Below are 25,778 nucleotides of genomic sequence, written 5' to 3' on the forward strand. Positions count from 1 at the left end.
CGGCTTCTACCAGTTTTTCCATTCGTCTGTAAATAATTCACCTTAGTATTTTGCAGCAGTGACTTATTAAACTGATAGTTCGGTAATTTTCAGATCTGTCAACACCTGCTTTCTTTGGGATTGGAATTATTATATTCTTCTTGAAGTCTGAGGGTATTTCACCTGTCTCATACGTCTGGCTCACCAGATGGTAGAGTTTTGTCAGGACTGGCTCTCCGAAGGCCATCAGTACTTCCAATGGGATGCTGTCTACTCCTGGGGCCTTGTTTCGACTCAGGTCTTTCAGTGCTCTGTCAAACTCTTCACGCTATATCATATCTCCCATTTCATCTTCATCTACATCTACATCCTCTTCCATTTCCATAATATTGTCCTCAAGTACATCACCCTTTTATAGACCCTCTATATACTCCTTCCACCTTTCTGCTTTCCCTTCTTTGCTAAGAACTGGGTTTCCATACAAGTGGCTCTCTTTTCTCCAAAGGTCTCTTTAATTTTCCTGTAGGCAGTATCTATCTTGCCCCTAGTGAGATAAGCCTCTACATCCTTACATTTGTCCTCTAGCCATCCCTGCTTAGCCATTTTGCACTTCCTGTCGACCTCATTTTTGAGACGTTTGTATTCCTTTTTGCCTGATTCATTTACTGCGTTTTTATATTTTCTATTTTCATCAATTAAATTCAATATTTCTTCTGTTACCCAAGGATTTCTACTAGCCCTCGTCTTTTTACCTAATAGATCCTCTGCTGCCTTCACTACTTCATCTCTCAAAGCTACCCATTCTTCTTCTACTGTATTACTTTCCCCCATTCCTGTCAATTGTTCCCTTATGCTCTCCCTGAAACTCTGTACAACCTCTGGTTTAGTCAGTTTATCCAGGTCCCATCTCCTTGAATTCCCACCTATTTCCAGTTTCTTCAGATTTAATCTACAGTTCATAACCAATAGATTGTGGTCAGAGTCCACATCTGCCCCTGGAAATGTCTTACAACTTAAAACCTGGTTCCTAAATCTCTGCCTTACCATTATATAATCTATCTGATACCTTCTAGTATCAATTTCTTCATCATCTGCAGAGCTAATTGGCATATAAACTTGTACTACAGTGGTAGGCATGGGCTTCGTATCTATCTTGGCCACAATAATGCGTTCACTATGCTGTTTGTAGTAGCTTACCCGCACTCCTATTTTTTTATTCATTATTAAACCTACTCCTGCATTACCCCTATTTGATTTTGTATTTATAACCCTGTATTCACCTGACCAAAAGTCTTGTTCCTCCTGCCACCTAACTTTACTAATTCTTACTATTCTATTTCCCTTTTTAAATTTTCTAACCTACCTGCCCGATTAAGGGATCTGACATTCTATGCTCCGATCCGTAGAACGCCAGTTTTCTTTCTCCTGATAATGATGTCCTCTTGAGTAGTCCCCACCCAGAGATCCGAATGGGGGACTATTTTACCTCCGGAAAATTTTACCCAAGAGGACGCCATCATCATTTAACCATACAGTAAAGCTGCATGCCCTCGGGAAAAATTACGACTGTAGTTTCCCCTTGCTTTCAGCCGTTCGCAGTACCAGCACAGCAAGGCCGTTTTGGTTAGTGTTAAAAGGCCAGATCAGTCAATCATCCAGACTGTTGCCCCTGCAACTACTGAAAAGGCTGCTGCCCCTCTTGAGGAACCACACGTTTGTCTGGCCTCTCAACAGATACCCCTCCGTTGTGGTTGCACCTACGGTACGGCCATCTATATCGCTGAGGCACGCAAGCCTCCCCACCAACAACAAGGTATTGTAAACTTTTTTTTATTTGTGAACTGACCACTTAGCATCACGCTACAATTTCATTTCTTCTTTGTCTGAAGTTTCCTCCTCCTAAAGTACTCTTTCATGTGGTCACTGTGCTGTTCATTCATCCAGGCTCTTCCAGTCTTCTTAGTTCTTTTGACTTGAAATCTTTCTAAATTTTGAATCATGGTCCGAAATGTATCCCTACTTAACATCTGAACTTCCTGAATGTTGAACCTTTCCAGATCTTTACAAGCTTCCTTAATCCATGTTGTTGTCTTCTTTTTCCACAGGTAGTCGAATATCCTTTTGGCTATTGCAGCTTTACTTGATTCTGAGAATGAAATGACAGATTCATCAGAGATGGATGGTGCAAGTGAACTACAGGCCACTGACAATGGCAGGACCACTGCCCATGGCTTTCACATTGCAGATGGAGAAGGAATAAGGAACACTACATCTAGCTCCAACTGTACCATGTGTTCTTTGCTAGCTTTCACCTACATCAATTGCCAGCTTTTCAATTGTGGCACATCTAAACTGGATCGAACTGCTGCTTCTGCATTCTGGTGTCAATTTTTGTATGATATTTGGATGAACATTTCTCTGCCTTCTGACAGTATGTGGTTTCAGACTGTCTCTCTCTCTCTCTCTCTCTCTCTCTCTCTCTCTCTCTCTCTCTCTCTCGGGTTTCCTGCAGAAAAGTATTTTGGCCTAGGTTATGATAATATAGTGTTATTAGGCTTTGTGTGTATTCCAACTTTGCAGGGGGTGTACCTGAATTGTGTGCAATAAAACACAATAACACAAGGATAGCAATAAGTTTTTCCATACTCTCATCACATCATGAAGGACCTCATGTTGATGACAGATTACAAGGGATAGAGTAAATGCATAAACTCATCAAGGTTGTGGAAGGAAACCAGTAGTGTTCTTTTTAAAGAACCATCCTGATATTTGCATTCAGCAATTTATGGAAACTACAGAGAACCTACAACTGGGTGGTCAGAGAGCAGTTCTAACCTCTCCCCTCCCAAAAGCAGCACCAGTGTCCTACCCACTGTTCACATCACTGGGTTGCAGTTATATCAGTGGACTGTGAACAAACACTGGGAGTATTTGTAAAATATAGAAGAGCATCATCAGCAGCTATTTTTGACTCACCACTCACTGCCATCAACTTTATCACAGCTGGCATTCAATTCTCTCGGTGAAATGCAATGTATGGAATATCTATTTATGGCACCTACCGCATCATTTACACGTCCCCTGAACAGCAGTTGTTATTTTTACAGTTGTGGTTACTCCCAGGCAGATGTCTGTTGCAGAAGGTGCAGACTTTGGTTGAGGAAGTTTGCTCCCTTCTTGAAACATAAGCCACATGGTTGCTGCATGTTATGCAAGTCAAATGCATGTAGTGGACACTCACCTTGAATTTAACCAATGTTAGGAACTCCAATGCAGCTACACCGTGTGTAGTCCTTAGTCTGTGTGTCCTCAGTCACTACAGTAAATTTGTCTGTACTAATTCGAAGTGACAAAGGACCTATGCTGATTCCTTGACTAGGGTACACAGAATGCAGAAATGTGTCGTATGAATTGTATCCACAGTTAATGCTAGGTATCCAGTAGAGACTTATTAGTACAGCTCGAGATTTGGTCAGTTTTTTAAAAAGTCTGTCCTTTTTGTTAGGAATTATGTTACTTTACTTTACTTTACTTTACATGAAAGGGGGAAGGTAAGTGAAAAGGAAGATTACAGTTGACTGTCTTGCTAATGATGAGGTTATTAGAGATGGAGCAATAACTCAAATGGAGCAAGAATGTGGAAAGATATTGATCACGTTCTTTACACAGGAACCACCCTGACATTTACCTTAATAGATCTACAGAACCCTGGAAAACTTAAATTGCGATGGCTAGACAGGACTGCAACATTGACTCCTCCTCAATGCAAGTCCTGTACCTTATAAAACATGAATCGTATTTCTGTTGATAGACACATATAAAAGTCACACACTACCTATCTTTCAGAACTAATAATTCCTTTCTCAGGGGGGAGAGGTTGGGGAAGATTAAAAGGGCACAGGAGGTCACACACTAACACAGCCTCATTAAGAAAGAGAGAGAGAGAGAGAGAGAGAGAGAGAGAGAGAGAGAGAGAGAGAGAGAGAGATAGAGAGAGAGAGAGAGAGAGAGAGAGGGTGGGGGGGGATGCAGCGGGCGGTGGGGGGGGGGGGGGGGGGAACCTCAGAAATACACCTACTGTTCTACTGTTACACAGTATTGCCCTAGTCTTGAATACTGCAATGTTTTACTCTGCCAAGTCTATGATTTTGTCAAGTCAAACCCACAAATGAAATCCTCTGTCCATGATGTCCTCCCCACACCACCCTCTGTCACCTTCCCATTGCTCTCTCAACCTCCCCCACAACTAACTTGCATCCACTGCATTGTGTTTTATTTTTGCATGACCACCACTAAATTGGTTGACATTAATGGGCACAGAAAAACTCTCCATATTGGGGACTCCCAGTACCCAGTAGGTGAAAATGACCCACTATTTACCTTTACTTCCCACTCTGTCCTTATCATCTCTGAACAAAAGTTGGTCCAGTGCTTACCAGTTTATCATATCTTTGACACCTCCTCAATCCTTTTTGACTACCGTTGTCCTCCCCACAGGTGGATCTCTCTCATCCTTGAAACATATCCCTCTCTCCTTCCTGAGGAAGGAACAATTAGTTCCAAAAGCTAGGAAGTGTATAACTTTTAGTTTTATAGTACTCACCAACAATTGTATTTTGTAGTCTATTAGTTTTCTTTCTTGAACAATGGGAACTCCAGGATGGAATAAAGGCAATATTATGAAAAGGATAAAGTGCCACTCATCACATAGAGAAGATGCTGAGTTGCAGACATGCACAATGAAAAGACAGACTGACTGACTGACTGACACACAGAGTCGCTGGGTGTTGTAGCCGGACTGTGGCAGTCCGGGCAGAGACAATGGTCATTATGTGTGTGTGTGTGTGTGTGTGTGTGTGTGTGTGTGTGTGTGTGTGTGTGTGTGTGTGTCTGTGTGTGTGTGTGTCTGTGTCTGTGTCTCTGTGTTTGTGTGTGGAAGCGCACGCGCGCGCATTTCAGAGGAAGGCCTTTTGGCCGAAAGCTTTAATGTGGAGCAGTCTTTTCATTATGCCTGTCTGTGACTCAGCATATCTATATGGTGCATAGTTTTCTATGGATATTCCTTTGATACAACTACCAATATTTAGTCAATTCAGTGAAGAGCAATCAGTTGTATACATAATATACAACTGAAATGCAACAGAATGACTTGGTTTATCATTGATAGAGGAAAACAGGATTTACATATCCTCGTTCAGAAAATTGTAAAACTTTAGTGCTGTAATCTTTTTTTACTATTTGTTAAAGCTGGTTATTCTGTGATCAGTTTTGTGACAGTATTTCCTGATATAATTTTTCGTTACTTTCTCCTTTTCATAGCACTGTGGTGTCAACTGCAACTATGATTATTTACGGGCATCAATTTATGAAAGGAACAAAAGTGGGCCCTTGGAGTACACCATACTTAATTAAATCACACTGACATTTGTTCAGAAATAACTTTACATTTGAGAATGTACTTGGTGCTCACTACCTGCTTAAGATTGCTCAGGAAGGAACTGATGCATTTGTAGGACATATACTTCTCAATCTTTGACAGCAGAATACTGATTCACCATGTCAAAAGCTTTCAATAGTCAATAAACACTCCTCCTGGCTCCTGTTTCTTGTCTGTCATGCTTAATATGCAGTTTACACACTCAAAAGTTGCAGTTGATGTTGACATTAGAGACACGAGTATCATTAGGAGTGCCCTAATGCTATTATTCTCTCGATATATATAAATGATTTGGCAGACAGGATGGACAGTAATTTGCAGTTGTTTGCTGATGATGCTGTAGCGTATGGTAAGGTGATGAAGCTGAGCGACTGTAGAAGTATATAAGATGACTAGACAAAATTTGTAGCTGGTGTGATGAATGGCAGCTAACTCTATATGTAGAAAAATGTAAGGTAATGTGGATGAGTAGGAAAAACAAACCCATAATGTCTGGATAGCGCATTAGTAGTGGGATGCTTGACATAATCATGTCATTTAAACAGATGGGCAACATGACATGAAACAAACATGTGAGGGTTGCGGTAGTGTGGAAGTTGAATATTCAACTTCGGTCTATTGGGAGAAAGTGTTGTTCATCTCTAAAGGAGACCGCATATAGGATGTTGTGCGACCTATTCTTGAGTATTGCGCAAGTGTTTGGGATCCGTGCAAGGTCAGATTAAAGAAAGACATCGAAGCAATTCAGAGGCAGGTTGCTAGATTTGTTAGTGGTAGGTTCCAACAACACGGATGTGTTACGGGGATGCTTCAGGAACTCAAATGGGAACTCCTGAAGGGAAAGCAACGTTCTTTTCAAGGAACACTACTGAAAAAATTTAGAGTATCAGCATTTGAAGCTTACTGCAGAAAAATTCTGTTTACTCCAACATACATTGCAACCACGGACCATGAACATAAGATATGAGAAATTAAGGCTCATACGGAGGCATATGGACAGCCTTTATTCTTTTGTTCTATTTGCGAGTGTAAGAGAAAAGAAAATTACTAGTAGTGGTATGGCGACTCTCTGCTATGTGCTGTAAGTTGGATTGTGGAGTATCAATGTAGATGTAGACCTCTTACACTGAAGAGCCAAAGAAACTGGTACACCTGCCTAATATCATGTTGGGCTCCTGCAAGCATGCAGAAGTGCCGCAACATGACGTGGCATGGACTCGACTAATGTCTGAAGTAGTACTGGAGGGAACTGACACTATGAATCCTGCAGAGCGGTCCATAAATCCATAAGAGTATGAGGAGGTGGAGATTTCTCCTAAACAACACATCGCAAGCCATCCCTGATATGCTCAACAATGTTCATGTCTGGGGAGTTTGGTGGCCAGCGAAAGTTTTTAACTCAGAAGAGTGTTCCTGCTGCCACTCTGTAGCAATTCTGGACCTGGGGGGAGGGATGTCCCATTGTCCTGCTGGAATTGCCGAAGTGCGTCAGAATGCACAACGGACAGGAACGGATGCAGGTGATCAGACAGGATGCTTACATATGTGTCATCTGTAGGATCATATCTAAATGTATCAGGGGTCCCATATCACTCCAAATGCACACGCCCCACGCCATTACAAAGCTTTAACCAGCTTGAACAATTCCAGACTGACATGCTAGGCCCATGGATTCACAAGGTTGTCTCCACACCCATACATGTCCATCCACTCAATACAATTCGAAATGAGACTTGATCGACCAGGCAACATGTTTCCAGTCATCAACAGTCCAATGTCGGTGTTGACAGGCCCAGGCAAGGTGTAAAGCTTTGTGTCATGCAGTCATCAAGGGTACACAGGTGGACCTTCAGCTCCAAAAGCCCATATCAATGATGTTTCATTGAAAGGTTCGCACACTGACACTTTTTGATGGCCGAGCATTGAAATCTGCATCAATTTGTGGAAGGATTTTACCTCTCTCTGATGAACGACTCTCTTCAGTCATCATTGGTCCTGTTCTTGCAGGATCTTTTTCTGCCCGCAGCAATGTCAGAGATTTGATGGTTTACCAGTTTCCTGATATTAATGGTACACTTGGGAAATGGTTATATGGGAAAACCCCTATTTCATTGCTGCCTCAGAGATGCTGTGTCCCATTGCTCACATGCCCACTATAACACCAAGTTCAGACTCACTTAAATCTTGATAACCTGCCACTGCAACAGCGATTGCTGATTCCATTGTTTATCCATTGACTCACTGCATAAATGAATCATTTTCAGAGGAGCTGAAATTATCTAGTGTGGCGCCTGTGTGCAAAAACAGTGACAAAGACAACCCTTTAAGTTTCAGGCCAATATCAATAGCTCCAGTCGTGGCCAAAATGATAGAATAAATTATTTATACCATCAGCTGTCTGCTCACTTTGAAAAACCTGGAATATTTAATGTAGCACAATATGGATAGAAGAAAATCATCAACAGTAGACACAATAGACTCTGTAATTAAATATGTTCTTCAAGTGTTTGAGGAGAAGGTATTTGCTCATTCCACGTTCTGTGATATGAGTAAAGCATTTGATTGTGTAGGACATGACACACTTCTACAGAAACTCCATTTGTATGGCATCCGGGAGTACATCCTAAAACTACTAAAATCTTATCTCCAAAATCATAGGCATGTAGTGTGTACTGGCACAGTAAAGTCTATCGAGAAACAAACTAAGGTGGGAGTTCCTTTATAAGTTCCAAATCAATGCTATTTGCAGATGACACTACCTTCCTAAACTATAAGAATGATCTAAATAAGTTCAAAGATTCTGCTGACAATACACTCGCCCAAGTGTCATACTGGTTCAGGTCAAATGGGTTTGTCCTGAATGAGAACAAAACACAAAAAATAGTATTTAGTCCAAAGGACAAAAGTCCTTTTAATAATCCCTTAATAATCCATGTTATACAAATTTCTTGGGGGTACAACTAGATGAAAAATTGTCCTGGGAGTAACACATTAGTGTTAACTTATCCAGAGTAATTTACTTATTAACATGTCTTATGAAATGTGTACCAGAAGCTTATATTAAAACATCTTATTCTGCACTTTTTCAAAGTACCATGTCATATGGACTTATTCTCTGGGGAAACTCAAGCCATGTTGAGAACATATTACTTCTGAAGAAGAATGCAATCAGAGTCATTACATGTTCTCAGCATAAAGCACATTGTAAGCCTTTCTTCTCTGAATGTAAAATAATGACTGTTATAAATCAGTGTAGATACCAAGTGTTAACCCAAACAAAAAAGAATCTACATGAAGTAAAACGTAGAAATAATATTCATGTTCACAACAATAGGAATAATAATTCCATACACATGTTAATAAGCTTCTGCAAAGGGTACAAGACTTTCAAGAGTGTGAATTTGGGAAAACATTAAATAAATGGCTTGTTGCCAACCTCTTCTATGAATTAAAATTTAGAGAACAGGCATGTGAAGCTGACTGTCAAATGATTCTATTGCCCGCAACTTATGAGGGTTGAATGAAAAGTAATGCCTCCACCTTTGTTAAATCAGTTTGGATGGGAATATTTTAATAAATCAAATGCAGAAATAATCCTAATTACCAATACTCACTTTTCCACATAATTACCAGCCAATTGGATACATTTCTGCCAACAATGAAAAAGTTTTCTGAAGCAGTCACGGAAGAAGTCGAAACTCTGTTTCCACAACCACAGACTCACAGTTGTCTCAACATCTTCATCAGAAGCATAATGATATCCCTGCAGATCGTCTTTCATTATCAGGAACAGATGGAAGTCAGACGGTGCTAAACCTGGACTGTATGGAGGATGCCATTCAGTCTCTGAAGTTCTGCTGTGGCACATGAAGTGTGTGGTTTGGCATTGTCATGCTGCAGGAAAACATTTCCCTCTTCCTTTCGGACATTTGTTAGCCTTCGTTTCAGCGTTCGCAGTGTTGTGATGTAATGCTCTGAATGTATTGTTGTTCCACGATCAAGGAAATCAACATGGGTTACCCCATCTGCATCCCAAGACACTGTGACCATGATTTTTCCAGCTGAGGGCTGCATCTTGAATTTCTTTTTCTGGGGCGGGCCTTTTGTCGATATTTCATAGACTGACATTTCGTCTCCGGGTCGTAATGATGTACCCACATTTCGTCTCCTGTCATAATTGAATGGAGAAAGGCATCACCATTATTCTCAAAACATGACAGGAGTTCCTGGCAAATTTCAAGTCTGTGCGCTTTCATTTCAGGAGTCAGCACAGATCTTCCAATAGGCAAACAAAGCAGTACTATGACCCACACGTTCTTGTGAAATGCCAATTGTGCTTTCAGTTTCTCTCTGAGAGATATTATAATCATCCTGAAACAATCTGTCAACATTTTGGTCATGAAACCCGGTGGTTGCTGTCACAGGATGTCGAACTCTTTATTTGTCATGCAGGTCAGATGTTCCCACCTCAACATCTTTAAACTTACTCGCTCAATGACGCACAGTACTCACATCAACACAATCACCATAGCTCAATGACGCACAGTACTTGCATCAACACAATCACCATAAACTGCTTTCATTCTCTGATGGATCTCCTTTGGGGTGACACTTTCTGCTGTCAGGAATTCAATGACTGCATCCTGCTTAAATCACATTGACTAACCACTTAAATCACATCCCATTTTATTTACTTTGTTTAGCGGTGATTGTATTTTTTTCTCCAAACTTCAATGATAATTCATGTGTCTTGAACCACTTGCTGAAATCTTCATTAATGTCATTTCACAGATCATCAAGATGGCGGCGAGTATACACGTAGTTTCAAATTGCTCGGTAATTTGTGATCGTATTTCGTCAGTGAAGTGTACCATATGCCATAAACTTGTGTTAAATGGATTAAGAATTTGCACGTTCAATCATAAGTGGTGCCATACCCATTGTTTCTCACAATCGGAAGTTATAAATAAGTGTGACTGCGGTATAGAATGCAACGGGCGGGACAAAGCCAGTGAAATGCACAGGGCAGGTTTGCAAGTGAATGTAGAGAACGAACTTACGAAAGAACTCAATTATATTATAAAATACGCAAAAATGCTTGAAAACTTGGTAATAAGTGGGAGAAATTCCTCAAAATCTAGCCTACAAGAGTTCTCAAATACCAGTCAAATAAGCAGCACACGACCAAAAACAAAAACAGCGGAACTTACTTTAAAACTAAGTAATAGGTTTAGTGTGCTTGAAAATAGCACAGAGGATAGCACAGAGGAGAAAGAACAATCAAATTGTACCATCATCCACACGGACAGTTCAGTGATCAACGCTAAATTGCGCTCACAAAGCAAAACAAATCGGCCTGCTATTTGTAAACAAAACAAAAAACACATGTTGGAAAATAGACATGAAATCCTTATTCTAGCAGACAGCCATGGAAGAGGTGTAGCCGAAATTATGAGTTCTAAGAAAACAGGATTCAAGGTAAATGGCGTAATCAAATCAGGAGCGCCACTATGTGAAGTTTTAAATAGCTGTAATCAATCTATGACGAATGGCAGCACATGTGTGATAATTGGAGGCGCCAACGATGTATACCACAACGAAACTAGACGTGCTACAACAGTTTTAAAGCAAGTAATTTGTAAAATGCCTGAAGTGAAATTTTTTGTTGTCAGTATCCCTCATAGGTGTGATCTCATGGAAAACTCTTGCGTGAATACTGAGATTATTACCGCCAACAGACTTTTCGCTAAGATATGTCGAGGTTATCCTAATGCTACATATGTTGGGATAAATAGTGATTGCAGAGAGCATTTTACAGAGCATGGACTTCACAGAAACATGAAAGGGAAAGAAGCCATGAGTGCTGAAATATCGAATGCTATTAATGACTCTAAAGTAGAACGAAACACTATTACCCTGTCTGAAAACGGTCTTATTAAAGTATCAACATTAGCGGAAACAGGAAGAGCTGATGTCCCACAATCATTGGTAGCAACAGAAGATTCTTTGACGGTAGAAGAAGTAAAAAAAATCTGAAGTGTCGTCCAGTACAGCAGCCACATCAGCCAAATTGTCAGTAGTGTCGAAATCATCAAAAACAGCTGAACCATTATCATCAGAAGCAGATGTACCACCCTCCCCAGCAGGTTCAAAATCAAGTCCAGAATCTGTGACTAGTCCATCAATCAGAAGAACAGAGGCAAGAACAGTGGTACAAAATGCCACTCAGATATCATCAACAGAAGAAAAATCAACACCATCGGAGCTTCATTTATCAGCTTCATACGCAGCTTCAACGTCCACAGTAATGTCAGTGCCAACTGTAGTTCAAGATTTAAACGAAAATACAGTTTCAGCAAAAGTTCCAGTATCAATTGGAACATCACTTCCAGTATCAATTGGAACATCACTTACAAAACCAGACTCAGCATCAAAACTGGCAGCATCTCCAACATCCACTGAATCATCAGCTTCAGAAACACCTCCAGCATCCACTGAAACAGCAGCTACAACTACAGATACAAGAAGTATGGTGGCACGTCCAGGGGTAAGAAATACAAGGAGCAGGAAACGTGTAATTCTTAAGGATTTTTGGTACCCAGCCTCGGCTAGGAACAGCCGGTAACATTGGGAAACATGAGTACAAACTCCTCTCAATCTAATTTCAATAATTTTAAAATAATGAGCCTTAACATACAATGCATTAAAAATAAAATATTAGAACTTGAGATTGCAGCCAGTGAAGCTAGTATAGATTGTATTTGCATTCAAGAACATTGGTGCATGAGTTATGAACTAGAAAATATTTGCATTTCCCCATACAAATTAGCAAGCCATTTTTGCAGGAAGGAAACAAGACATGGCGGTGTTTGCATTTATGTAAAACCTGGAGTAAAGGTTAAAAATATGACTGTAACTGAATCCATGAATGAAGAAAAACATTTTGAGGCTGCAGCAATACAGTTGAATATGCAAAAGAGTAAATTAATAATAATGTCAGTGTACAGATCACCATGTGGTGATCCTGAAATTTTTAGAAATAAGTTAGAGGCATTGCTCAAAATATTACATCATCAACAATAATATCAACAATAATTATAAGTGGAGATTTTAATGTCAACTTATTGACTGAAGGTGCATCCAAAGATCATTTCCTGAATGTTTTACATAGCTTCAATTTGCATCCACATATAACTAACCCTACAAGAATAACAAACTCTTCAAAAAGTCTCATAGATAATATCTTCACAAATATAGATGCCATAGATATAGATGTAATAAATGTTGACCTAGGAATATCTGATCACAACGCACTTATCCTTAAATTTCCCATGGCCCCTGTGACCAAAAATAGTTCATACCAAATGTACAAAAGGACCTTCTCCACAAATAGTTGCAGTCACTTCATAAATACACTGACTAACCAATCATGGGCAGAAGTACTGTTACAAACTAGCACAAACACTGCATATAATGTTTTTTCTTCCCTGTTTATGTTGAATTTTGAAATGTGTTTTCCTAAGAAACTTGTCAAAACACACACATATGGGCATACACATGTTAACTCCTGGGTCACAACAGGTATTAGAAATTCCTCCAGGACCATGAAAATGCTTAACTATGGACTGAAAAGTTGGACTGACCCCAAGTTTAAAGAATATGTAACAAATTACAAAAAAATATATAGAAAAGGAATTACAAAAGCAAAATTACTAAGTAATGATAAATTAATAAGAAAATCAGGCAATAAATCAAAAACTATTTGGGAAATTGTGAAAAGGGAAACAGGTAAGGGCCTCAAGGATCAGGAAATAGTACTCAAAAATAGTGAAAATATTGAATTAAAAGATGAAACTCCGGCAAATTACATTAATAATTACTTTTTACGTGTACCAGTGTCATTAAGTAAAAACTTTACTAAACATGAGAAATTAACAGCCCCAAAAGTAGACAGTAGTATGTTGTTAACTCCCATAAATGATAATGAAATATTAAAGGTGATAAAGAGTCTAAAATCAAAAATGTCTGCAGGTGTGGATGAAGTGCCTGTGTCAATAATAAAAAAAGTTGCCCAACAAATTATAAAGCCCCTGGTACATATTGCCAATTTGTCTTTCAGCGAAGGTGTGTTTCCTGAGAGGTTGAAAATCTCTAAGGTTAGACCTCTGTTTAAAAAAGGAGATCCATACAAGGTAGAAAATTATAGACCAATATCCCTTCTCCAATCATTTTCAAAAATTCTAGAGAAATTAATGAAAACCAGACTCATAAATTACTTAGATGCTCACAAACTTCTAAACTGCAATCAACATGGCTTTCGCTCAGGCCACAGCACAGAATCAGCTATCCATGTCTATACCAAAGAGATTGTCAGGAGCCTCGACACTAAAAAATGTATAGTGGGAATTAACTTAGATTTATCTAAAGCTTTTGATACAGTAAATCACAAAATTCTGTTAAACAAGATGGAGGCAATAGGTGTAAGGGGAGTTGTGAAGCAGTGGTTTGAATCTTACCTTCAAGATAGAACTCAGGTGGTAGAAATCATCGCAGAGCATAAAATCAGAAAATCAAGTGGGTCTCAGATGCAAAGAAATTGGAAATAGGTGCCCCACAGGGCAGTGTTCTCGGTCCTTTATTATTCTTGCTTTATATAAATGACATAAAAAATCCTAATATTTCTACCAAAATAATGTTGTTCGCAGATGACACTAGCATAATTATAAGTGATGATAAAAAATCATTAACCACCACAACTGATATAGTCCTGAAATACATTCAACATTGGTTTAATGCTAATGAGTTAACACTTAATCTAAGTAAAACAAATTATATACAGCATGGCAAAGCAACTCAAGATATGGACCTCCAGTTAAAACTAATGGATAAGAAGATAGAGAGTGTACAATCCGCAAAGTTTTTGGGCATGCACATTAATCAAAACTTAAGCTGGAAAGACCATCTCAAGTACTTATTCCACAGGCTCAATTCGGCATGTTTTGCATTGAGGATATTATCTAGAGTATGCAGCACAGACTGTACTAGACTAGTGTATTTTGCTTACTTTCAGTCCATCGTGTCTTATGGCATAGTGTTCTGGGGCAAAACTAAATCAAGCTTAACAGATATCTTCAAATTTCAGAAAAGAGCTGTACGAATCATAACACATAACTCTCCAAGAACTCATTGTAGGCCCCTTTTCAAAGAACTGCAAATACTCACAATACCATCACTGTATATTTTTAAAAGCATTCTGTGTACAAGAGCACATATGAAAAATCTACGTACAAATGAGGACTGCCATAATTATAATACTAGAACTCGTAAGAATTTGTATGTAGAAAGGGTAAGGACAACACAAACCCAAAAGCACGTAAGTTATTTTGGAATAAAACTCTACAATGCTCTGCCAGTGTACATGAAGGTAATAATAGATGAAGTAAAATTTAAGACTGAACTTAAAAATTACCTTTTAAGGAAAACTTTCTATGACGTAGATGAGTACTTTGATTGTGTGTAAATTTATTGCCAAAAATTTTAATTTGTATGTCTAAACTTGTACTTTTAAAAAATGTCTTGAAAGTGATATTCCATTATTATGTCTGTAGTACTTGTACTAGTATGATAACTTTGTTGTGACAATTCCTACATCATGTAAATGATAAACAGGAAGATAATAAAATGAAATGAAATGAAAATGAAATGAAAATTTCAGGATGAAAAGATAATTTTTATTTTTTATTTTTATACTTCAATAGTCTGTAAATGGGGACAAAATTTATATCTTGTGACAATAGAAGCAGACTGTCATTAATTTGAATTAAAAAATAATGAAGGACACAACCAGCAATCAGATGGTGCTCCATGCCTGATTTTTTCAGTGTGTCTACTGCTGGACAACAAAATGGTTCAAATGGCTCTGAGCACTATGGGACTTAACTTCTGAGGTCATCAGTCCCCTAGAACTTAGAACTACTTAAACCTAACTAACCTAAGGACATCACACACATCCATGCCCGAGGCAGGATTTGAACCTGTGACCGTAGCGGTCGCGCAGTTTCAGACTGCAGCACCTAGAACCGCTTGGCCACTCCGGCCGGCTGCTGGACAACACTCTCGGAACTTATGCAAATTGTTTGCTATTGGAATGGTTATTTAAAACCAGTGAATATCCTGTGTTGACTATTGAACAATAATCATATGAAACTATACGATTCCAGAGATCTTCTCAAGTCTCAAAACATCTATGATGTGCATATACAGAGTGAAGCGACAAATGAAAATTTGTACCAAGGCTGGGATTCAAACCCAGGTCCCCTGTTCATTAGGGAGATGTGCTAACCACTATGCCACCCTGCCACAGTGGCTGTGCTCAACTGCACAGACTACCCTGGCATGCCTCCCTGCTAATCCCAAATTCCCATTCATGCCTCTCATAAACTAGAACATCAGTACAGAGGCTCTCCAACTGTATTAGAATAGCTTCTCAGCATCAAATGGAATGGGGGATCCTGTCTGAAAGCCTCTGCAATGCTGTTCGAATTTAGGGGAAATACCGAGTGGGCTGAGGCATGAATGGGAATTTGGGCTGAGCAGGGAGCAGTGCTAGGGTAGTCTGTGCAGTTGTTCAAGGCCAGTATGCCAGAATGGTGCAGCAGTTAGCACATTTGCCTAGTGAGCAGGTGACCCGGGTTTGAATCGCAGCCTTGGTATAAACTTTCACTCATTGCTTGTCTGCATATGTACATAATTATTGAATAATACTCTAATTTTTTACAAGAATATCATGTTTCAGACATTCATAAGTCGTAGATAAGGCACAAAATCTTACCAGTGCTACTAATTTTGCATATCGAGGTGAATATAGCCTATTCAGTTGTCAGTCCTTTTAAACAATTTTTCACTGAGTAAAGTTTGCTAAGCGAGCAATAAGCATGTTGGGAATTGCTAGGTGAAACAGGAAAAACAAACAAATGAATCAGAGAAAAGTTTGAAATACAAGATGAAACTGTTGCTGAAATGAAAATAAAACATATGGTGTACAGTCAGGCAAATGGACCAAAGAAATACTGCAGTTAGCTGAAATTCAAGACAAGAGAAAAGTCAGAGAAGAGGATCTAATGGACAGTGGGCAAATAACACTAAAAAATATGCAGGAGCAAGAAGGATGCATATGAAGGCCCCAGTGCACAGAGGGGTAGAGAGAAGACTTTTATTCAGCAGTGAATTTCAAATTGCTATGGATAATGATGGTAAATTTACTGATGAAGGATTTTTGTGATTGTTTTAGTACAAGCGTTTCAAATTAGTGTATGAATATATCATAGAATTTGCTATATTTTATATCCATTCTCATGTGGTGAAAGGTTGGTTACTGATCAACAGTAATTAAATGCTAGGCTTTATTCCTCCATGCTTGGTATTCATATTTAAATGATGAACTGATATTTACAAATTTATTTTATACCTGCAATATTTGTAGGCAGCAGTTCAATTTTTTGAAAAGAGAGAGGAAAGGGGGAGGGAAGGAGGGAGAGGGGGGAGGGAGGGTGGGGAGGGGGAGGGAGGGAGGGAGGGAGGGAGGGGAGGGGGAGAGGGGAGGGAGGGGGAGGGGGGAGGGGGGAGGGAGGGGGAGAGGGGAGGGATGGGGAGAGGGGAAAGGGGAGAGGGGGGAAAGAGAGAGAGAGAGAGAGAGAGAGAGGGAGGGAGAGTGATTTTTTTGGGGGGGGGGGAGTGAGGGATGGAGGGTGGGTCACTTTTTGGCTTCTAATATTTTGCTGTTAAATTTAATCTCCTTTCTTTTTCCACATGTTTCAGGCTTAATATTTTCAGTTATGTCAACTTATTTAATATTGATGGTCTGAAACTTGAAAGGGTTGCTGCTCGCATATCAGTGATTCTTACGTGTGCCATTGTCCATCCTCAAATTAGATGTTGCTTTCAATCTTTTGGCATCGGGATGTACACTATGACTTGTAAAACTTAACCTGCTTATGGAATCAAATTTGTGTTTCATCCAGAAATAAGACAAGAATCCGAAAATTAACTCCACGTCTGACTAGAATCAACCATAGCACTTCACAACAGAACCAGACTCAACAACCCTCAGAAAGTAACAAAAAGACTACTATAATACCAAGACCAATAACAATAACTACAAAGACTTCAAGGGTTCAACATCAGTTTCAAGGAGTTACATACAGAAGCACATATTTCAATAAATTGCCGTAATATATTAAAATTCTTGTAGGAAATAGAGCATAGTTGAAAAGTGAATTAAAGAACTTTCAGCTGACAAACTCGCTTTCTTAAAAGCAATGTGAAATTAATGAAGTGGTACATACAGATATTATCTATGAAGTGTGATGTCATTAACCAACGTGAAAACAATGGAAGTTGTGAAATAAACCATCTTCAGTGTATCACAGTACTGTGGGCATTATACACATAATGAATGCAATTGCACTGAGCTTCTGCAGTGGGAATAAATATATATCTTGTAATTACCTTAGCGTCAATCCCCATTTCCTTACTTCATAACTGTTACCCATTAGGAGGGCACTTTTAGAACTGGCCTATACTGAATTAACAGTTATATACTAGATTATTCCGCATCCCTGATGGTTTCCCGTCATTAACAGACCTATAGAAAATCCTATAAGATTGTATGCCAAACAACAATCACTGAAATACACACATAATTTTCAGTGTTTAAGAATAGTGGTCTTCATCTGCTCGCAGCTCTGTTTATATGAGATAGCTAACTTTACTCACAGTCAATAGTGTTTGGACGATTTTGCACAAGAAATTGTAATGATGTGGAATCAGTAATTTACATCAACATTACAAATTAATTCTTAAATATGGCTTAATGTTGAATATATTGAGATTTTTTTAAATATACAGATGTGAGTTATCAATTCCTACGCAACAACTTTTATCAATTATAATAACAGAAATTCTTCCACAGAACAGGAAGAGTTGTCGTGGAGACACTTTTTCAGTCCCTTTTCAAATTTTACTTTGATGTCTGTCAGACATTTTATGTCACTGGATAGTCATCATACTGTGCATCCCTTTTTGTACTAAAGACAACTACAATGTAGAGTAATTAATGACATTTTTCTTTCTATTATTGTAATTACATATTGGGTGTTTGTAATTCAAGTGCAGCTACTAACCGGAGGTCCAGTGTTGGTTGTTGTTATTATATGATATTCTAATTCGTTAAAGCAGACCCAATTTATGCTAGTAAAAAAAAATTTGTTCTAGGTTTGGTCACCAGGTTGAAAATACGGCACTGTGAATACAAGAAAGAGATACCAAAAAGTTTCCATATGGATTGGGTCACATAAGTGTGAAATGCATAATGCTGATTTTATTATTAATTGATGTTTACACTGTTCCAGCACCGGGAATGTTGACGAGATGCTGTACAGTGCCAGATTTGCACCTGGTGGCCAAAATTTTAACTATTTTTTTTTCCAGCATAAATCAGCTCAGCATTAACGCATTAGCATATGCGACCACTTTCAGATTTTTTTACAACAACCAAGATACAGAAGAAGCTGACTCAGTCAATTCTTAGGATCAAATCTGTATAAAAATTTGAGATGGCAGGTACACATTTGTGTACCTAGCAAGGAAAGTGAGGAACATTTTGAAAGCAAATACTATCCAATGTAACTGACATGGACACACAAAAAATAGCATATACAAGCTACTTTAAATCCATGGTAGGTATTGCACTGTTTTCTGTGGTAACTCGACAGACATAGTGCCGTCTCTTCTGTGTGTGTGTGTGTGTGTGTGTGTGTGTGTGTGTGTGTGTGTGAAATTACTATCTTTTTGTCTACCAGACATGAATTATTTGAGGGTAACCATTTTGTTCATTCACATGATACAAGAAACCAAGAAAATTTTATGGTACCCACCCACTGCCTCAAATTGTATGCACAGGGGTCTCTATACAAGGGATTGAAAATTTATAATAAATTAAAAGGGAACAAGATAATGTAGATGAATTTAGGTCCATTTAAAAGAAAGCTATATGAAGCTCTGACACTGAAATGTTATTACTCAGGGAACGAATTCATGCAATATTAACTGGGTATGTTACATACCCTATTCCTATTTGACATTGATACACAACATTTAAAGCTACCTCAAGTGGTGATATACCTGAGACTTGTTGTCTATTGTCATAATATGTATTGTGTGTCACGACATTTCACCATTATCTCATATATCTCAGGTGCTGATTTCACTAGAAAAAAATCAAACTCACAGTGATGGATATTATTAGAAAAGCATGCAAAAATAAATAGTCCATTCGAGGAATATCATTTGAAGGGGAATTGGGCAAATTTAGATAATTGCCATTATCTGTTTTGGTTCAGACATAGTGATATTATGTTCATCACAAGGCTGCTGTTAGTACAATTACAACAGCACTGCTTACAGCTAAATTGTTGCAATTATCAAAATATTTGTTGATTCTATTGTCTGGTCACCTATGGTAGTGAGATTTTGATCAAGCATTTTGTTCTTTACTCTCAACCTTGGATTGAAAGTTAGTATCTCTTTATTCTTTTATCATTTGCACCATATGCTGTTTCTCTCCCTCTACTTGACAAAGATAAGTGAAACAAGAACCAAGACAGAACAATTTCTTTCATTTAAATGTTTCTCTCTTTCTCGTAACTAATTCACCCCTGACATTTTGCTCTGGCTTTAATTTTTGTAGTTCATTTTAAATTTTCCTTTAGGTGTGAATGGTTCAGTTTCCCAAGGAAATCACTTCCACAACTGTAAAACTTCACTGTCAATTGTAAATAAGGTACAGGTTTGTAATCAAATACATCAACAAACAAATTTTCAAAGTTTTGCACAAAATTCGAGATATTCTTTTCAATGAAGCCTGTTTCTCCTGTTCACCTATGTTTGATATGACAACAAACAATATTGCTTTTCTTCAAATCCTTATTTACAGTCATTCATTTCTTACATAATCATGCCCCTAGTTAAATCATGGTTTTAGTAATTTAATTTCTTTTTTTGCATACAGAATTTTTATTGTTTTTGAACACATAGTTAAAAATCAGTAAAGACTGACGTAGAGACTGGAAAAAGCCTCAATTGTACATTACAGGCTTTCGCAACTGGGTTTACATACCTGGTGACATTGAGTTTCTGGAAATTAGACACACAGTCCAACACAATTTTTTTGGGTGTGACATTTTGTCTCCTACCATGGGGAAACATCTACAGAGCTAATAGAGATATCAGGAGTTGATTCTCCAGTGCAAATTACTTTAAGAAGTGAATTCATGTATACTGTACTTTTTTACAGGCTTAAACTGCAAAACTTTATTTGTAACCATATAGCACTCAAGTCGTGAAGTCATTTGCTTCTTGCTAAAGATTTCCGAGTTAAAGTGATGTATATTATGGAGCTTTATGACAAAGGCATTAGTGGTATTTGCTTTATTTAGCACTAAGTACACATACCTTGTCTAATTTCAGTCCTCCTCCTTTTCCGTTAAAGGCGTTTTTGTGTTTCTGAATTTCTACACTCTATACAAACAGCTTAACATGGCAGTGCTTTGACCTCAAAGTTTTGGTATCAGAGAATCAATTTTGGTGATTCCCTGGTTGCACTACATAGATTTCTACTATGAATTTATCCACAATGCTTAGATAACAACTGCTCTTGTCTTCTTTAAGCCTTTTGTACTGTAGTTGCTATGCACACATGACTGCATGTGCAAGGGATTTTGGGGAGTGGGGTTTTCTCTTTTGGTCCAACCTATTTATCACTTTGTCAGAGTACACATATCTTTTGAAAGTATCTCTGAATTGATTCAGTTCTTCCTCCAAGTACTGTGGCGCACAGATTCTTTTCTTTTATGCTAGTCCACCAATGTCTTAATCATGACCTTTTTCTGCATGGTCTGGTGGTTGAATGTTTTATGAAGGTACCTACCCAAATGAGTGGATTTTCTATAGACTATGCCCTAAAGTTTTAGCTCTCTCTTTGTGCTTTTGTACTATAGATTGTAATTTCTTGTGTGTTTGTGTATTTATGAGGTGTAGACATCTGTTTAGTAACTGTGTAGTGTAGATTTAGACTGTCTGCAGCATGACTGTAAGGCTTGTGACCACTGTGGCCAGATCAGTGTGGAGCCCACCTCTGTTCGAATAGTGCCAGCCATTTAGATTGTTTGTTCATTAAATTATGAGCATCTAGTAGGAGCGAGCTACTTTTTTAAACTTAATCTCTGTGCTTCTGAAGTTTAATCTTAATTTCTTTTGTTTGTGTAATGTAAGTTTACAGTGTCGTCAGTATGGACAGGGTCTATGAATGCTGTGTTTGCATGGAGACCCTTCACTCACAGCTCCAGACAGTTCTGGCTTTACTCGTGCAGCTTGAGGCAGTTGCCAATGAAAATCACTGTGGATGGATGGATGGATGGATGGATGGCTGGATGGACGGGTGGGTGGGTGGATGTCGGGATCTGAGGGATACCCAGTGACCCCATGTGACCCCTGATCAGTTCACTGCTTAAAGATACGGCTGCCAAGCAGGAGAAAATCCTTGTCTGCACTCCGTATGCAATAGAGTGCTGTAATGCTCTATGTTTGACCAGTTACAGCTTGCCTACTGAAGGGGTGACTGAGCTACTAGTGGCCAGCCCAACATTACTCCACTCAGCTGCAAACTTGTAGCGTGTCTGTTGTCCAGACTCTGGAAGTGCAAATACCTGAGCGTGACTGGTCCGCGCTCACACCTCAACTCACCTCACTTTGATTGGCCATACTGCAAAATCCAGTGCCTCACTTTCTCTCCCACTGTCTCTCTCTTATACAAATACCTGGTTAACATCATACAGCATGGGGAAAATAATTTGATACGTCAGAACAATCACAGAGAAAAGATAAGACTCACTTCCACACAGAAGATTTAATCTGCCTGCCAGTAACTGCAAGAGAAGAAAATTTTTAGGTTACTTTTGATCAGCAGCAGATCACATGTGCATCCTGGATTTAATTTATTGCGACACTTTGTTAATAACATGCCAGCTTTACTAAGGTGCATTCAATAGGTGCACCTGTTGCTATGATACACACTGCAACCACCCATAGTAGGGTCTTTCCAGGTCCGTTCTACCATTTTAAGATTCATCATCGTTGGGGTGAATTAAATGCGGAGATCTACTTAATCTTTGCATAAGGTTCGTTATTCTTTCAGTCCCTGAAATGATTTTTCTTTCTGAGCGAAAATAACACCACAATCAAAGGCTCTACATCAGGGATATCCAACGTATTTTACCGACTGCCCACTTTTCTATCTCTCGTAGCAGTGAAATTTTCTAATCATTCATTGCTTCCACTTTAATACTGATTTATAAAGTAGGAAAGTAACTTCACTTCATAAAACTCGTAATGAACGGTTACAGCGTGTCAAAGCATATAACAACAATTATTTACAAAAAATTTAATGTAAAAATTTTATGAAAATCTAAGGAAAATGTTTTTAAAATCCCAATTTCCTACTGCACACCTTGACAACTGGAAAGCCTAATAGTGGGTGGTGGTGGCCTGGTTGACTATCACTGCTCTACATTATTAAACAGGAGAGAGAGAGAGAGAGAGAGAGAGAGAGAGAGAGAGAGAGAGAGAGAACTGAAGTGGAGAGTATGAACAGAAAATATTTTTTAAATGAGGAAATACTAAATGAATTATGATACTTCCATTTGGCTATAAAACACTACACATTAACTATACAAAAATGATTATTTAAAGATTGCAAGTCGTACCTGAATAACCTACAAAAATTTATTGCACACAGCTAAGAATTTCCTACTTTTCATGTGGAGATCACAGGAAGGATACCAAAGGAACATAGCAGTTTTATGTTTGGAAGTAATTACAACCTTCTCACACAGAAAAGTTGGAACTCAATTCTCAATCCCTTGTACCTCCAGTTAAAAATCATATCTGTTAGTATACTTCAATTAAGCTGGTTAATTACAAAGCTACCCTTTACTTGTATTGTAAGGAAACATTACTTGCAACAGCAGTAGTTAAGTATACCAGCAGCAAAACACAATCAATATCTCCAGCGTGTGATGACAATGGTAATGTTACCAATGACACTGCCACTAAAGTGGAGTTACTAAACACAGTTTTCTAAAATTCCTTCACCAAAGAAGATGCACCAAACATTCCATGATCCAGATAAACAATGGCTGTGAACAACAGTAATTTGGAGGTAAATACTCTCAGGGTAGCGAAGTTATTTACATCACTTAATAGTGGCAAGTCTTCTGGTTCAGATCGTATAACAAATGGGGTCTTTTCGAAGTCTGCTGATGAAATAGCTCCATTTTTAGCAATTATATACAAATGTTCACTAGATGAAAGATCCAAACCTAAAGCCTGGGAAGCCAGGTCACACCAATACACAAGGATAGGAATTCAATCTGCTAAATTACAGCCCTGTATCAAAGACAAGTTTGCAGGAGGATTTTTTAATATTACAAAATACTTCAAAGAACACAATATGTTGAAATATAACCAGCATGGATTAAGAAAACATTGTTCTTGTGAAACACAATGGCTCTTTATTCATGCAAAGTATTCAGTGTTATCAACATGGGATCTCAAGTTGATTCCATATTTTTGAATTTCCAGAAGGCTTCCAATTTGTTCTCCACAACTGGCTTCTAATCAAACTGCATGCCTATGGAGCATCATCTCAGTTGTGTGACTTGATTTGTGATTTCCTATAGGAAATGTTGCAGTTTATAGTAACTGACTGGAAGTCCTCTAGTGAAACTGAAGTGATATCTACTATTTGCAGATAATTCTGTTTCTCACCATCCAGTAGTAACGTCATCAGAGGGTCATTGCAAATTGAAAAATGATTTAGAAAAAATATCCCCACGCTGCTAAAAGTGGCAGTTGATCCTAAACAATAAAAAAAAGTGTGAGCTGTTCCAAATGAGTATTAAGGAAAAAATCCATTAAATTTCAGTTACAGGATAAATAACACAAATTTAAAGGTTGTAGATTCAACTACATACCTAGGGATTACAATTACAGATGAATTAAAGCCAAAACATCACATAAAATACATTGTAGGGAAGGTGAACCACAGAGTTAGTATTACTTGCAAAACACTTAGAAGATTCAACAAATCTACTAAAAGAGACTACCAACACTACACTTGTTTGTCCTCTTCTGCAGTATTGCTGCACTGTATAGAATCCCTACCAGGCAGAACTAACAGAGAAAATCAAGAAAGCGCAAAGAAGGGCAGCTTGTTTTGTATTACCGTAAAATAGGGGTGAGAGTATCATAGATATGAAAAGTGAGTTGACATGAAAATAAAGGCTTTTTAGTTGCAGTGGCATCTTTTCACAAAATTTCAGCCACCAACTTCCCCCCCCCCCCCTCCCCCCCCCCCCTCCCCTGAATGCAAAATTATTTTGTTGACTCCCGCCATGGGAACTGTAGAAATTTTACAGGCATGGCAAGCTTCTAAAATTACTTTTTATTTAATTTTTTATTTTTTTAAATAAATGATTTGGTCAGTTTCAGATGTATCATAAGATATATACTCTATAGATGGCACAAAAAACTTATTATATCCCAGGCAAGTGATGGTTATCTTCTGAATGTATGAATAAAAACTCTGAACTCCAGATTCCATTTGGGAAGAGGGGAGGGGAAGTGTTACTAGTGCTCCCTCTTGTGGATACTTATGTCTCTGACCTGAATAGGGAGCAATGCCTATTGTAATAAAATAAAATAAAATCAATCACAACTTGCACAGAAAGATTTACATGTCCAAATTTTCTATTGCTATTTGAGAGTGGAATGGTTGTCAAATAGTTTGGGAGTGATGCTATGAACCCTCTGCCAGACACAAGAGTAGTCAAGTAGATGCAGAAGCACCTATACATCAAAAAATGGAATCTGCTCCCTTCGCTTTCCCTCATTTTGCATTATGAACTGTGTGCTTGGATAAATATCATTAAATTTATTTTATCTTGGGCCTGCAGCAAGATAGATGTCTTGCAATGACTAATGAAAAATAGGAAACAGTAATGTACCAAGAGTACTGCTGTAATTGTCAACTGCTATATGAAAACATTGATGTCAACATATCATAACAGATACAGTTGATTCTTGGCCATCCAAAGAGCTGCTTCTTTCAAGTTTTCCATATGAAAATTCACTAGAACTAAACTGAATGGTTTCCCCACAGACATGCCATCAGGTTGCTCATAGAGTTTGTTGTCCCCTCAAAGTAAGTTTATGTGACACAGTGATGAGAGTCATTTGCAATATATTT

Source organism: Schistocerca piceifrons, chromosome 7 (assembly GCF_021461385.2).
Source record: "Schistocerca piceifrons isolate TAMUIC-IGC-003096 chromosome 7, iqSchPice1.1, whole genome shotgun sequence".
NCBI lineage: Eukaryota > Metazoa > Arthropoda > Insecta > Orthoptera > Acrididae > Schistocerca > Schistocerca piceifrons.